The sequence below is a fragment of the Chiroxiphia lanceolata genome, chromosome 15 (assembly GCF_009829145.1).
Source record: "Chiroxiphia lanceolata isolate bChiLan1 chromosome 15, bChiLan1.pri, whole genome shotgun sequence".
Lineage (NCBI taxonomy): Eukaryota > Metazoa > Chordata > Aves > Passeriformes > Pipridae > Chiroxiphia > Chiroxiphia lanceolata.
Window position 1 is genome coordinate 3732176 of NC_045651.1, and position 14341 is coordinate 3746516.

Below are 14341 nucleotides of genomic sequence, written 5' to 3' on the forward strand. Positions count from 1 at the left end.
CTGCCTGACACAGGGATGTGTGACTGTAGAATCCCAGGGTGCCTGGGTTGGAGGGGACCTTAAAGATCATCCAGTCCAACCCCCTGTCATGGGCAGGGACACCTTCCCCTAGCCCAGGTTGCTCCAAGCCCTGCCCAACCTGGCCTTGGACACTTCCAGGGATGGGGCAGCCACAGCTTCTCTGGGCAACCTGTGCCAGGGCCTCCCCACCCTCACAGGGAAGAATTTCATCCTAATATCCAATTTAAATCTACTCTCTTTCTGTTTGAAGTCATTCTCCCTTGTCCTGTCACTCCGTGTCCTTGTCAAAGTCTCTCTCCCACTCTCATGGAGCCCCTTCAGGCACTGGAAGGCCACAGTAAGGTCACCATGGAATCTTCTCTTTTCCAGGCTGAACAATCTCAATTCTCTCAGCCTTTCCTCATGGGAGAGCTGCTCCATTCCTCTAATCAACTTGGTGGCCTCCTGTGGCCTCAGTCCAGTGGGTCCTGTGCTGGGGACTGCAGAGCTGGAGGCAGCTCTGCAGGGGGGGGTCTCACCTGACAGGGGCAGAGGGGCACAATTCCCCCCTCCCCTGCTGCCCATGCTGTCGGATCAGCCCATGGCTGGGTCATGGCCAGCCTTTCACCCACCAGCACCCCCAAGTCCTTCTCCCCAGGGCTGCTCTTGATCTGTTCACCCCCAGCCTGGGGTTTCCCCAGCCCAGGTGGTGCCTGCCCACTCTCAGCCCTGCCCACCCTGCCAAAGCACCATGGGCACGCCCCAGACTGGACCTTTAGGCGAGGAAGAAAGATTTGGCGTCTGCCCCAGACACATGTCCCAACACAGCCAATGGCTTCTTGATTCCGGGGAGAAACCCCCTCCCTAGATCTCTGTGTCTCTTGGAAAGCTTGTTCCAGAGGGCACACATCGCTGAGCAAGCAGACAAATCCCCAGTACCCCAAATTAAAAACCTCATTACAATGGATAACCAGACATGGCAGCACCGAGGCACGGCCACGAGGTGGAATAATGTCCTGGAGCAGCCCGGCAGAGCACGGCCGTGTGTCCTTCCAGCAGGGATACCCCAGCACAGCACACGGCCACTCTCTGCCAGGGATAGTGTCGGTAATGAACCATGTAATGAGCCACCCTGCAGCTATACCCGGGACTTATCCAACAAAGGCAAGTGTGAATGAAGGTACTGTGCTGGAGAGACACAAGAAATGGATCCTGTGGCCACGGTCAAGGGCAGCAAGGAGCCAGGCAAATGCAGGTGTGGGACTGCAACCTCCCTGGGGGTCCCTTCCCCCAAGAGATTCACCTTATGCCATCACAAAAGTCTGTCCTGCTGCTCCCTCTGATCAACTCTGCTGTATTTGTAATCAAGCAATTATCAGCTGAGGGTGCTTTAAAAAAAAAATAAAATTAAAAATGAAAAAACACAATTAATATTCATCAGTCTGTTGTGCTGCTCAGGTGTGAAGGCAAGGAACAAAATCCAATTTCTGAGCAGCCAGTCCTAGGAAATGACATTTTGCAGCATGAGAAAATGAGGTTCTAGTTTCTAAGAATACATCCACTAGTGGGTTCCAAATAACTGGGTTATCAATCATTCTGCTTCTGGGAATGAGCCTATCAACAGCTGGATTCAGGGAGAAACCTCCTCTCATCCCTTCAGCAGGGTAGTGGGCTTGTCTCTGTCATTGATTGGGCACTCCCAACAGTAACAGGGTACTGAGATTTCTGCTGGCACCGAGATTTCTGCTGGTAGATCTCTGTTACGTGCCTTGAATATGTCATAATATTTTTTAAATTAAGAAAACTCCTAAAATAGAGCAATTCTGGATGTGCTGTTTAACTGTCTGTGTGTGCATGTGAATGTGCAGATGCTGTTTGCCATCTGTGACATGAGCTGTCTGGAGAAGTAGGAGCATCCTTAGGTAAGGGCACCTTCCATCCATGCCAGCATCAGGGGGGCCACCCTTCAAGCCCCAAACACTTCAAAGAACCCACCAGGGAGCCTGGCAGGCAACAGGGAGCTGCTGGCACCAGAACTAAACACTGCAGACCACACAGCAGGCACTAAAAATTAACACCCACCCCATAAGATCATGGGAACACTCCAGTCAGACTGGTGGGAGAGGTAGAAAAAAGATGGGAGCTCGTGGTCCTGAGATGGTTCATGGTCATGTAGCCCCACAGGACCCACTGAACCTGAGCTCCAAGGCTGCTCCAAGGCTGGCAGCACCACAAAACTGGCTCTGCTCCCCCTTGACTCTGAGTGGAGAAGCCAGGACCACTTACCCAACAACCCCACAGGGTTCATTGACTTCTCCTCACCATTTTAAAAGTGCCATAACTGCAGCTGGATGCCGAAGTTTGAAGTGCTGAATCCCTGTTACAGGTAGTTTTCCAGCCATGCCCTGCTCAGGATACTTAGTGTGGCACACAGGGATGCTCCTGGGTGCTGCTCAGTCTTCTCAATTTGTATTATGAAACCATCACAGGTGTTCTCGTGTGCCCAGGAATGAATTTGCTTCCATGTCCTCACACAGCTGTTTTTCCCAGGAAACCCCTTGGATTTCCCAGCTGGGACTCACTAACTTTCAGTACAAGTCACTTTGATGGAAGCCAGGATTAGGAGAAAGCCCTGTGTGGACCTTGCTGTAGTAGTGGGAAGGGGGATGTGGAGGGGGATAACAGCCCTCTGAAGAAAAAAGGGTCAGTCCTTTGTCTGCATTTCTCTTGACACTTAAAACCAGCTCTTTGTTCTGGGTGATATCTGTCCTGAAAAATCTGGCCTGGAGCTGTTTGAGCACACTCTGAGATATGGAAATGGTGGTTCACATCAGGGGCATCAGAGGTGGCTCCTCGTGGCTTTTCCAGGGGCTGGGAGAGCTGAGATTTTTTACCCCCACCCTGGGTGGGGAGGACGACAGGCAGAAATGGTGCTTTAAAAATAATCATGAGAAAAAGGGTCCATGCATAGGGCTGCTTCAGGGCCCTGAGGCAGAGGCTGTTAACAGGTTTGTGAGTCTGGGAAGATGGAAAGGGAACAGGGAATAGGAGAGTCTCTCAGAAGAGGGTCCAGGGAAAGCATCCACCTGTGTGTATGTGTGTGTCAGAGCACGTGAGTGAAAGCACCCAGACAGACCCCCTGGAGCACAAGGCTTTGCTTCTCTGGGGCTGAAGCCTCAGGCACTGAACATGAGACCCACAGCTCCCTCCTCTTCCCCACTCACATCAGTTCCTGCTCTGCAGTGGCTTGTTCCAGGGTCACAGAGCCACCAAGGGACCGCAGTGCCATGATGGGTGAGGAGCTGGTGGGAGGGAGATGTGAAAGGAGAACTGTCAGGAGCCTCTGCTCTAACAGCCAGCTCAGAACTCTTTGGCTGAGGGGTTTGGGAAATTCAGATGAAATGTGTCCTCCAGTAAAGAAGCTACCACTTCTGTGTGGGAAAAAGGAGAAAGCCTCCAGCCTGCAGGTGATACTGCTTATGGCAGGAACTGCCACAGCCCACACTCCCAGAGGATCCTGCGGGAGGATGAGGAGGGGGAAAAGTTGTCCTTGCACGTAAGAGGTGGTCAGAAAGTCCACACCCAGAATTTCTGCATCGAAGTTGTCTGAGTTACAGGTGTAGGGGGGAAGACAGAGAGGGGCTGAGCTACACCAAGTACCTGACCCTGAGACAAACTGTCCAACAATTAACTCATGGGGGAAGTAATTCCAACCCCAGGACTTGCATCTAAACATCATGTCTGCTGTCACCCTGCAACCATTGGCTCATTTTAGATACGAAAGCCTGGCTACTTCAAGAATGTTCCCTTAGGAATTCTTTTTCCCATAGGCTGTGACCAGTTCCTGTTATAATGTCCTCCTGGATGTACATTCAAGTGGAACTTGTTTAGGGCTCCACAGGAATCTGGTTTTCTATACCATAGTTCATTCTTTGAGCTCCTCAAAAACTTTTTGGGTGTTGGACCAGGACTCAGACCAGCCTGGCCAGTGCCCAGCACAGCCACTGTGATCTCCAGAGCCCTCTGGAAGTCCCAAGAGGACACTGCACAGCACAAATCTCCTGTGCAGGGATTAGTCAACCTCTCTGGCGCATTTTTATGTGCCATGGAGATATTTGATTCCCTGCCCAGCGTAGGCACTTCTGCCTGGGAAATCCCAGGCTGGAATATGGAAGGCATCATTCCTGGCATTTCAGATTTTGGCAGAAGGAAAGATTGATGCTGGATGAGCACTCTGCTCACTGGCTGCCTTCATGACAACTTTCTAATGAGTCACTGTCCTCCAAAACACCATCTTTCCTCCGCTCATGGGGGTTCATGAGCGTTTGAATTTGCACTTGTCCTCCTGAGAGCCCACTGCTGACATAAAACCAGCTCCCCAAGCAGACCCGACCACTCACAGCGTCTGACTTGTCCTAATTTCAGTAACTTTTAGTGTATGAAAACTGTATCCTCAGCAACGGATGTGAGCAAGCTCTGGGAGGTCCCACAGGGACTCTGCTGTTCTACTGGCTACCAGGGTTCTGCAGCATCTCTTCCATCTTTTATTATATCCCAGTGCTGGGAGTCTCCCCCTCTCTGCCATCCATCATCCCAACTAAAGAAATGTCGTCCTGTTTTGTTTGACTAACTACACAGGGTCACAGGATGGTTTGGGGTGGAAAGGACCTTAAAGCTCAACTGGTTCCAACCCCCTGCCATGGGCAGGGGCACCTTCAACTAGATCAGGTTGCTCAGAGCTCCATCCAGCATGGCCTTGAGCACTCCCAGGGGTGGGGCAGCCACAGCTTTTCTGGGCAACCCTTCTCCCAGCACCCCAGGTACTGACACACACGAAGTATAAACGCCCTACAAGGATCTCTCAGCCATTCCTTATGAGGCCATTCAGTGTAGCTTTCTTCTAGTCCTAGATATGTACAAACATTTCAGTTTCCCAGTTGCTATTCCCCATGTGCTGCCTGGTCACTGCTGGAACAAGCAGCTTTCCATCACCTTTCCAGGATATGGACCCATCAGGCTGCTTTTTTCCAGAGTTATGAATCTTTGGCTGGACTTTTCTTGGGCTTTTTGGCAGTGTCAGGGTAGACTCTACACCAGCTTCACCTAAACCCAACATGCAGCATTTATTTTCTTCCTGACACATATGCCTGTAAACACACACACATGCACAGTGTCTAATAGTCCTTAATGCTGGCAAACATAATTTTCATTGACTGCTCTTCCAGATTAGCCTTCCAGGTCTCTGTGTTATGTAACAGTTAATTCATTGCTTTTGTCACCAAATCCCTTCTTGTTCTATTTGGGTTTTTATTACTGTTATTATTTTTGTTTTTCTCTTCCTCAACGATGATAGATTCTTAGCTAAGAATATCTTCCAGGACTGCAAATCTGTATGCATGCTGTGGAGGGGACAGCATCTATCAAAGTTTTCCTAAACAGCCCTCATTTAGAACACAAATTATTTTCTCTCAGTTTTTCCTCCAATCATTTCTTGCTGGTAATTGTTCTCATCTTAGGAAAATTTACCACTTTCAAGTGCCTTGCATATGTATTATCAATTTAAGATCACATTCTGCTCGTAACAAATGCAATTAGGGCGTTTAAGCAACTATTAAGTCTGAGTTCAGTAATCAATTCACTTTTATCTGTCCAGTTGAGGCCTGATACAGAATTACACCAAATTCACTGCAATACTTTTGGTTACAGAAAATTATCATCTGTCATTTTTAGAGACCATGGGGCTGTGCATTGGCAGCAACACCAGTCCTTCAGCATCTATTCCTGAGGCTGAAAAGCTGTTCTGGGAACATGGATTTTCTTTCCCTTTGTTATGGAGCTATTTAGGGAAGGTGTTTGTCCACCCCCCTCGTTCGATCTGGTGTCTGCAGGGAAATGTCTGTGCTGGGGCTGAACTGCTGCAACCTGGATGGGAGAGCAGCCCCTGGCTGGGTGTTAGGACAAGTCCTGCCTCCAGCCCTGGGATCCTCCTCACAGGAAGGACATGGACCTGTTGGAGCAAGTCCAGAGGAGGCACCGAGATGATCAGAGGGATGGAGCAGCTCTCCCATGAGGAAAGGCTGAGAGAACTGGGATTGCTCAGCCTGGAGAAGAGAAGGCTTTGGGTTGACCTAATTGTGGCCTTCCAGTGCCTGAAAGGGATCTAAGGACAGAGTGACAGGACAAGGGGGAATGGCTTCAAATGGACAGAGAGTAGGTTTAAATTGGATATTAGGAAGAAATTCTTCCCTGTGAGGGTGGGGAGGCCCTGGTACAGGTTGCCCAGAGAAGCTGTGGCTGCCCCTGGATCCCTGGAAGTGTCCAAGGCCAGGTTGGATGGGGCTTGGAGCAACCTGGGATAGTGGAAGGTGTCCTTGCCCATGGCAGGGGGTGGAACAAGATTAAGGTCCCTTTCAACCCAAACCATTCTATGATTCTCTGATTTCATGAATATAACGTTGCTCAGAGCCCTGTCCAACCTGGCCTTGAACACTTCCAGGGATGGGGCATCAACCACTTCTCTGTTGTCTATAAAATTAAAAAATATTGTTGATAAATAGAAGTTTTCAGACGGTGGAAAAGGGCATTGAAATGATCTGATGTTTCATTTAAGCTCAGCACTCAGGGCCTGGCTGGGATAAATGGGGGCAGAAGCACAGGGGGCCTGGGGCTCCCACACCTGGGAAGGGGCTGGGCTGCAGTGGGAACACCTCCCCTGCTCTGAGTGTTCCTGGGTTGCTAGAGTGGATTCAATAAGAGGGACATTTGGGGATGTTGATGGAGAGATGACACAGATGCCAATGAATTCCCATTAGCTACGTGTGCCCTCAGGACTGTTATAGCTTCAGCATTTAGTCTTGTTGAAATGGCCACTGGAACTGGGACAGGGAGTGTGACCAGCAAGGCTGAAGCTGTTACAGACACCCAACATCAGTTCAGCTGATGGCACTGCAAAGGGCAAAGAACAAACTACTCAGGGGCTGGGCTAAACCTCCTCTCTCAGGGGAGACTAAACCAAAACTATTTCTGATAAAGCAATTAGTTATAGCCCAGTGTTTCATCTCTTTTGAGCCAGGGGTCAGGGGAAGAGAGTGATCTTCTGCAAGTAGGGAGATGAAGAGCAGTTAAACAATGTAGGGAAAAATCAATTTCAGCAAGCTATCAGAAGAGCATTCACGATGAAGAATTACAGTTGTAACCTTTATGCTGGGATTTTTTTCCCCTGGATGGAACTCCCACAGGAACCTGTGAACTTGTTGAGCTGACAAAATAATGTTTCATTTGCGAAGAAACATTTTTTTAATTTTAATGTTTTCATTCCTTTCGCTACCAGATATTTCGCTTGTGTTCTGGCTGAGCTGAATTTCTGTGAGGCATCAGGAGGGACAGTTTGCTACGTGGGGACTGGGAAGGAAGTTAAGATAGGTCTGGAAAGGCTGTTCCTGTCCCTCATGCATTAACACATCTGTTGTTGCCATCACTGACAGCACTGAGGGCACAGCCACAAACAAGCTTCATTTCTCCATCCTCCCAGCCATTTGTAGTTAATCTCACAGGGGCCCAGGCTTGTCAAAACTCTGGATCACGGGACATGTTCCCACAGAGCTGACACCCTGGGGCTGCCCCACACCATGGGCATGTGTCTGCAGCACAGAGGATGGAACCATGCTTCCAACAGGAGAGTTTATCACTCCTCAGCCACAGGTCTGTACGGGACTGAGATGCAGTTAAGTAGTTCCCCAGCCCCTGCACCACTTTTTAGCTCAATTTCCATTTCCTAAACCACTGCTGACGTCTGTCTAAATAATCATTATCTCCACAACCACGCTGAGTTTTAGCTCTGCTGAGCACCTCACAGCAGATTTGGAGCTTTGGAAAGGATGCTGAGCTTAAGAAGCTGCTGCTCTGGGTGTTTTGTCCCATCTCACCGGCTGTTTTTCCCAAAGCACACACAAACACACACCCTACGTGCGTGCAGCTCCCTTTCATGTGAGTCGCCTCAGCGAGTACTTGCTGTCAGATCTTCCAAGCCACAGCACATTTTTAATCAGTCAGATAATTCAATCATTCATTTCAGACCTGCTCTGCACAGCTGTCATTTGCCAGCATCAAAGCCTCTCTGTCAAAAAAAAACCCCACACAGGCTGGGGGGGTTCATTCAGGCGTCGCTGTTTCAAAGTGCTGGGGGGGTGGGAGGGGGGTGCAGAGGAAAAAAAAAAAACCTAACAGGATGGTTTAAATGAACTTATTATAAATACTTCTGAAGCCACCAGCCAACCATCCTCAGCAGAGGACAATGGCATGGCACAAGGGCAGCTCAGGCATCTGCAGGATTTGTAAGGTATTTGCAAATCTCAGTCTTAAATTGCAGAGTGGGGAGGATGGGGGGGGGGGGTGTCAGATGAAGCTTCTTGCCTGAGATGCTCAAAGCCACCGAATGGGATTTGGTTGTCTGGTTCTCATTAAAATTAATGGAAATTGGGTGCCCAGACCTACAGGCAGCTTTCAAAAGCTGCGTCTCCATCTATAATTAATGTTCCCAACGGAGTGACTAAATATTTATACAATAGGTCACATTATATGCAAAGTGGCAGAGGTGCTTGTTGGTAGATCAGGGACCAAGAGAAGGAGAATCCAGTGGGGTGTCAGGCTTAATCCACGTTGTCCCTTGCTTACAGCACTTATACTTGCAAATCTCCAGCAGCTCCCACTGGATGAGCACCTGGGTGGTAGCTCAGCAACGATGATGTTCTCAGTGCAGCAAATTAAAATGGCAGCTTTACAGCTTTACTGGTTTTTTTTCTCTCTCCTTCCACACAGCTCTGACTTCTTTTACCAACTCACTTCACCTCTGCAAATCTCAGTTTCCAGTATGAAAAACGCACAGTGTTGCTGCAGGAGTGCAGTGGAGTTTAAGCCATGAGCCTTGGTCAGAGGTGCTATAGGTGGCAGATTCCAAGGAAAAGACACTAATCTGCCTCCAGGCATTAGCAGAGCCATGGCTGGGTCTGTACCACTGCATTTGCTCCGTAGTGATGGAGTAATTCAGGGTACAAAGCTTGTGGGTTGAGCCCCGAGGGTGTCTGAGGGGTCTGTGATCTGAGGGTGAAAGCCTGGTGCTCCTGTAGGGGAAGTTCAAAGCAACCAAGTCCTGTCCAGGTTTGTCTGTCACCTGGGCCATGCCTCAAACCCAGCCCCAGTTGATCCACTGAAAGGGTGTCCATAGATGCTTGGGACTTGTGCACTGGGTAGCCTTTTGGTCCACACCCAAAAGAGGTCCCAGGCTGGCTCAAGACAAACACTTGGGGTGGGCCTGATGATCACAGTGCTTTATAATGCCTTAATCAAGGAGATTCCACTTCTCCAACCTTTGAAAATTTGCCTTTTAGTTTTTTCTTCTGCGTCCCATCCAAAGCCACCAGATGGAGAAGCTCTGCTGACTCGGGGAATATGGAGATGGCTGCAGTCTCCCCCCATGCTTTGGCATCTCCAGGCTTGCCAAGGTCAGATGAACATACTGAGTGGTACCTCAGGGCTCACCTGGGATTCCTCTGTAGGTCCCAAACTTCTAGGGTGTGAGTTGGAGCTCTGGCTCCACTGAAAGGACACAAAGCTCAGCTAAAGATCAACTCATCTGGTCTTGTGTCCGTGGACAAATGCCCTCCGTTACAAAGAGTTTGTTTCTGCCCTTTAGCTGCTGGTCAGCTGGCTCTTCTCTACTACAGTAGAAATAATCAGTAGCTAATGTTGGCTTTCCACGTGACCTTGGATGCCCCACACAGACCTTTCTCTGGTTCTCCAGACCATCCTGACCATATTTCACAGCACAACATGGGCTATGGTTGTGTCCAGGCTGGCTTAGCACAGGTGCACAAAGCTGTGTCAGAGAATCATGAAATCACGGAATATCCTGAGTTGAAAGGGACCCACAAGGATCATCCAGTCCAACTCCTGGCCCTGCACAGGACACCCCAACAATCCCACCCTCAGAGTTTTTTCCAAATGCTCCTTGAGCTCTGGTGTCCTTGGGGTCATGACACTGCCCTGGGGAGCCTGGTCAGTGCCCAACCACCCTCTGGGGGAAGAATCTTTTCCTGAGATCCAACCTAAACCTCCCCTGACACAGCTCCAGCCATTCCCTGAGGTCCTGTCACTGGTCACAGAGAGCAGAGATTGGAGCTGCCCCTCCACTACCCCTCGTGAGGAAGCTGCAGATCCTGGTGAAGTCTGACCTCAGTCTCCTCCAGCTGAACAATCCAAGTGCCCTCAGGAGTCACTCAAGACATGAAACCAAACATGAGCTAAAGCCACATCACCTGAACCTCAGAGCAAGGGCAAAGGGGAAAGAAGGTACTGTTCCCCTCTAACACCACAGCCAGTCTGTGTGGCATGGGACAAACACTGTTCCCTGGCTTTACTCCCAATTAAAACAATTGGCTCTGCGAGTCAAAAATGCAAATTCAGGGCTTAGAGCTGTTGTCCCCAGATAAGATGCCAGGAGAGCACCAAGGACACATAAAGAACAAAACAGCTTCATTTTCCTTGTGAATACCTGTCTGTTTATTTTTTAATTAAACAACAGCTGGGTTTAGAGTTGTGAGACAGCAGAAGGATCCCAAGACAGAGGAGATTAGGTGCTCTACACATGTGAGGATGTAAACCCTTCCCACCACGGCCCATGTGGCAGCTGAGGCTGGCAGAATGTGCCCTGTCACTGAACTAATCCCTGCAACAAGCTTCTGCAGAGGCTCTTATTTTTGAGCATTTTAACCCCACAAGCAATTCTGGACCCCGAATCACAGCCAAGCCCCCATCTAGGGTTAATAGGGGGGTCACAGGCAGGGATTTTAGGAGCAGGTTGGAGAAGTTTCTCTTGGCAGCAACCCACATAAGAACTGGTCCTCCATCTTCAGGCATGAGTGTGCCTTAGGCCACCTCTGGAAGCTCCTGCCAGCCCTGCAGGTCTGTCTCTTGTTGATAGGTGTGTAGGTAACAGTCTCAAGGGCTGTGTTTTCTTATCACACAGACTCAGGGACAAATTTCCCCATCCAGAGATCCCTCAGGGCTTGGCAATTGAGGGAGGGCTGTGAACTCTGGCAGAACGTGTTGCCCTTGCTCCCAAAGAGCCAAGCCTCCAAACCTGCATCCCTCTGACTCGTGAGCAGTTACTAAGAAAAGACTGGGACCAAGGATTCAAACTGTTCAGCTGCAGTCATGCCCCTCCTCAGACCCCAAACCACTGACCCAACCACCATCCTAAGGCACAGACAGGACCCTCCACTTAGAATCACAGAATGGTTTGGGCTGGAAAGGACCTTGAAGATCATTTACTCCACTCCCTCTGCCACGGGCAGGGACACCTTCCACTAGACCAGGTTTCTCCAAGCCTTGCTCAACCTGGCTTTGAATATTTGGGGGGATGGGGCATCTACCAACTCTCTGAGCAACCTGTGTTTTACCACACTCTTTGTAAAAGACTTCTTTCTCATATCCCATCTAACCCTTCCCTCTGTCAGTGTGAAGCCATTCCCCTTTGTCCTGTCACCCCATGCTCACGTCCGAAGTCCCTCTCCAGTTCCTTGGAGCCCCTTTAGGCACTGGGAGGTGCTCTAAGATCTCCCTGGAGCCTTCCCTTCTCCAGGCTGAACAGTCCCAACTATCTCAGGCAGTGTCCAGAGCAGAGGGGCTCCAGCCCTCAGAGCCCCCACGCTGGGAACACACCCGTGCTCCCAGGGCAAGCTGTGCAGGCTGCTGTGCTGTCAAACTGCCCTAGATTGGAGAGAGTAAGCTCCTTTCTGAAGGAAGATAATTGCTCTATTTTAAAACTAAGTGGTTCAAGGAGAAAAACACAGGCAAGAGGGCCTGAGCAAGATGCTCTGAGCTCGGGGTGGGAAACAGGAGGTGTGCAGGGCACAGCCGCTTTGCTGGACGGTCAAAGTGATGGATGAAAAGCATGAGTCAGGCTGCTGCTGAGCTCCCAGCCCAGCCAAATCAGTGCTGCTGGAGAGAACAGACTGAGGTATGAGAAGTGGGTGCCTCTCCTCAGGGTACTGAGCTGCAAAGCTGGGCACGCTTAAAAGCCAGAAATGAAAGCCTCCGGTGGAAAAAAGATCCTCTGTCTCCTCTCACCTGCCTCCTCTCTACCTGTTCGGGTTTTATGGCCACAAAGGAAGTTCCCAGAACACTCTGGGCCAGCCCTTTAGGCCAGGCCCAAGAGCTGGCATTGTGCAGCCCGGCCATGCAGAGGGACAGCCCCTGCCACGGGGACAGCTCCCATGGAAGCTGCTCTGGGGAAAATAGTTGCCGCTCTGGCAAACGGTCTCCCAGAGCAAAGACCAACAAACTAGAGCAGACAACAACAGGGCCATTAATCAGGGCAAGCCTGGCATCTTCCTGGACCCCCCCACCACTGTGATCAGTGATTTCACCAAGCAAGCACAGAAGAGGCCTCTTCAGCGGAGTTTTGTCCTCGCTGCTTAAAATTCCATAGCTCCCCTTTCCAAGCGGGCAGGAAAGAAACAGTTTTTGTACGTTAACAGCCCGCCCCCCTCGTCCCCATTTGTATGGAGGGAGCTCTCTGGCTTGAACTTGGCAGGCTCTGGGCTGCAGGGGAAGGACACCAAGAGGCTTGGAGGATCTGTCAGCTGATTCTGAGGACCAGCACTGGCCCTGGCAGAGATGGGTCCTGTGTGAATGTCCCTCGGTTGGAGGTCAGGGAGGTATATTTGGTGCTCCAGTGTCACACCAGGGATGCCTGTGAACAGCTCCCAGCCTCCCCCAGGTGGGCACCCTTGCTGATTCTCCTTCCTCTCAGGCTCAGGGGCAGAGCCGTTTCACTGGCAGGTCTGATGCTCAGACATCCACACAAAGAGAAAATGTGCACGTGGTGAGCAAAGCCACGGCTTGCCTTCAGGCAGCATCACAAGACAACCATGTAAAACCCATTTTGGGGGGGCCTCTGTGACCTGGAAACAATGGTGGAAGCACTCAGCTGGCCCCTCATACAGAAGCTGAATGTCATTTGTGTAAAATTTTGCTTTCAAGGCAAGGCTGGCTGCCCTGTCCTGTCTGAGAGCTATTTGCTGTCATTTCAGGTCAGAGTTAAGGTTACTGAGAACGTAAATGACACATTTTCTCTAGCAGAGAGCCGAGGCTCCTCCATTGCAGAATGAGAACCCAGAATGAGCGGGAGGAGGCAATAAGTGCCCTGCAAACCTTTTTTCACCTTAAAATAGTTTTCCAGTTGAGAATCCACAGCTGTAACTTAGCACACATGTCTGGACCTTGCTCGTGTGAACCCACTCCCTGCAGCCAGTGTCCTTCCAGTGTCCCGTGTTGGCCAAGCTGTAGAATCAGAATCATAGAATCACAGAATTGTTTGGGTTGGAAAGGACCTTAAAAGTCATCATGGGCAAGGACACGTTTCACTAGAGACCCAGTTTCTCTCCCAGAGATCCAGGGTCGTTTCTCTGGGATGGTCACCTCCATCAGTCTGCCAGTCTGCCATGGGCAGGGACACCTCCCACTCTCCCAGGTTGCTCCAAGCCCTGTCCAATGTGGACTTGGACACTTGCAGGGATGGGGAAGCCACAGCTTCTCTGTGCAGCTCGTGCCAGGCCCTCGCCACGCTCACATTGGGAAGAATTTCTTCCCAATATTTCTTCCCAAACCTACTCTCTTTCCATTTGAAGCCATTCCCCCTTGTCCTGTCACTCCATGCCCAAAGTCCCTCTCCAGCTCTTTAGTAGCCACTTCAGGTACTGAAAGGTCACAGTAAGGTCACCCTGGAGCCTTCCCTTCCCCAGACTGAGCAATCCCAGTTCTCTCAGCCTTTCTCATAGGGGAGGTGTTCTTCTCCTGTGACATGCAAGGGACTTTCTGCTTTCAAATCTTTCTGACAGCCGCCCCCTTCCCTCCCCATGGTCTGCAGCCCCTCTGCCACAGCAGTTCATCTCGTGAGCCTTATCTTTGCCACACGAAATCTCAGTCCTTTGTCTCTCAGGACGGGGCTTAGAGAACTCTCCGAAGTTAACGAAGCGGGTCCGTCCCCTCATTAACTCCCCGGGCCTGTCTCCTTTGATTAGATTGTGCTGACTCTGCTCGCACATCACACTTGCTGCTCTAGATGCAGGGACACTGGGGCATTTCCAGCTGGGACACAGACAAAAGGAGGAGATAGCACAGCCTTGGTTACCACCGGAGCAATTCAGGACAAATAATTAGAGGCTTTCATGGCTAATTGGATCTGTACTGTCAATCCAGGACAGGAGATGCCTTAACCCACACTGCCTGCCTGAGATTGCTAAGCAGGCCATAAATAAACTGCAGTGCTGGTCCAAAGCCT

General features: G+C 50.4%; 1 protein-coding gene across 1 annotated transcript in view; it reads right to left on the minus strand.

Moving 5' to 3' along the window:
- PSD2 (pleckstrin and Sec7 domain containing 2) overlaps positions 1–14341 on the minus strand; it is an 87482-nt gene that overhangs the window by 68229 nt on the left and 4912 nt on the right. The gene's annotated exons all lie outside the window — the stretch shown is intronic.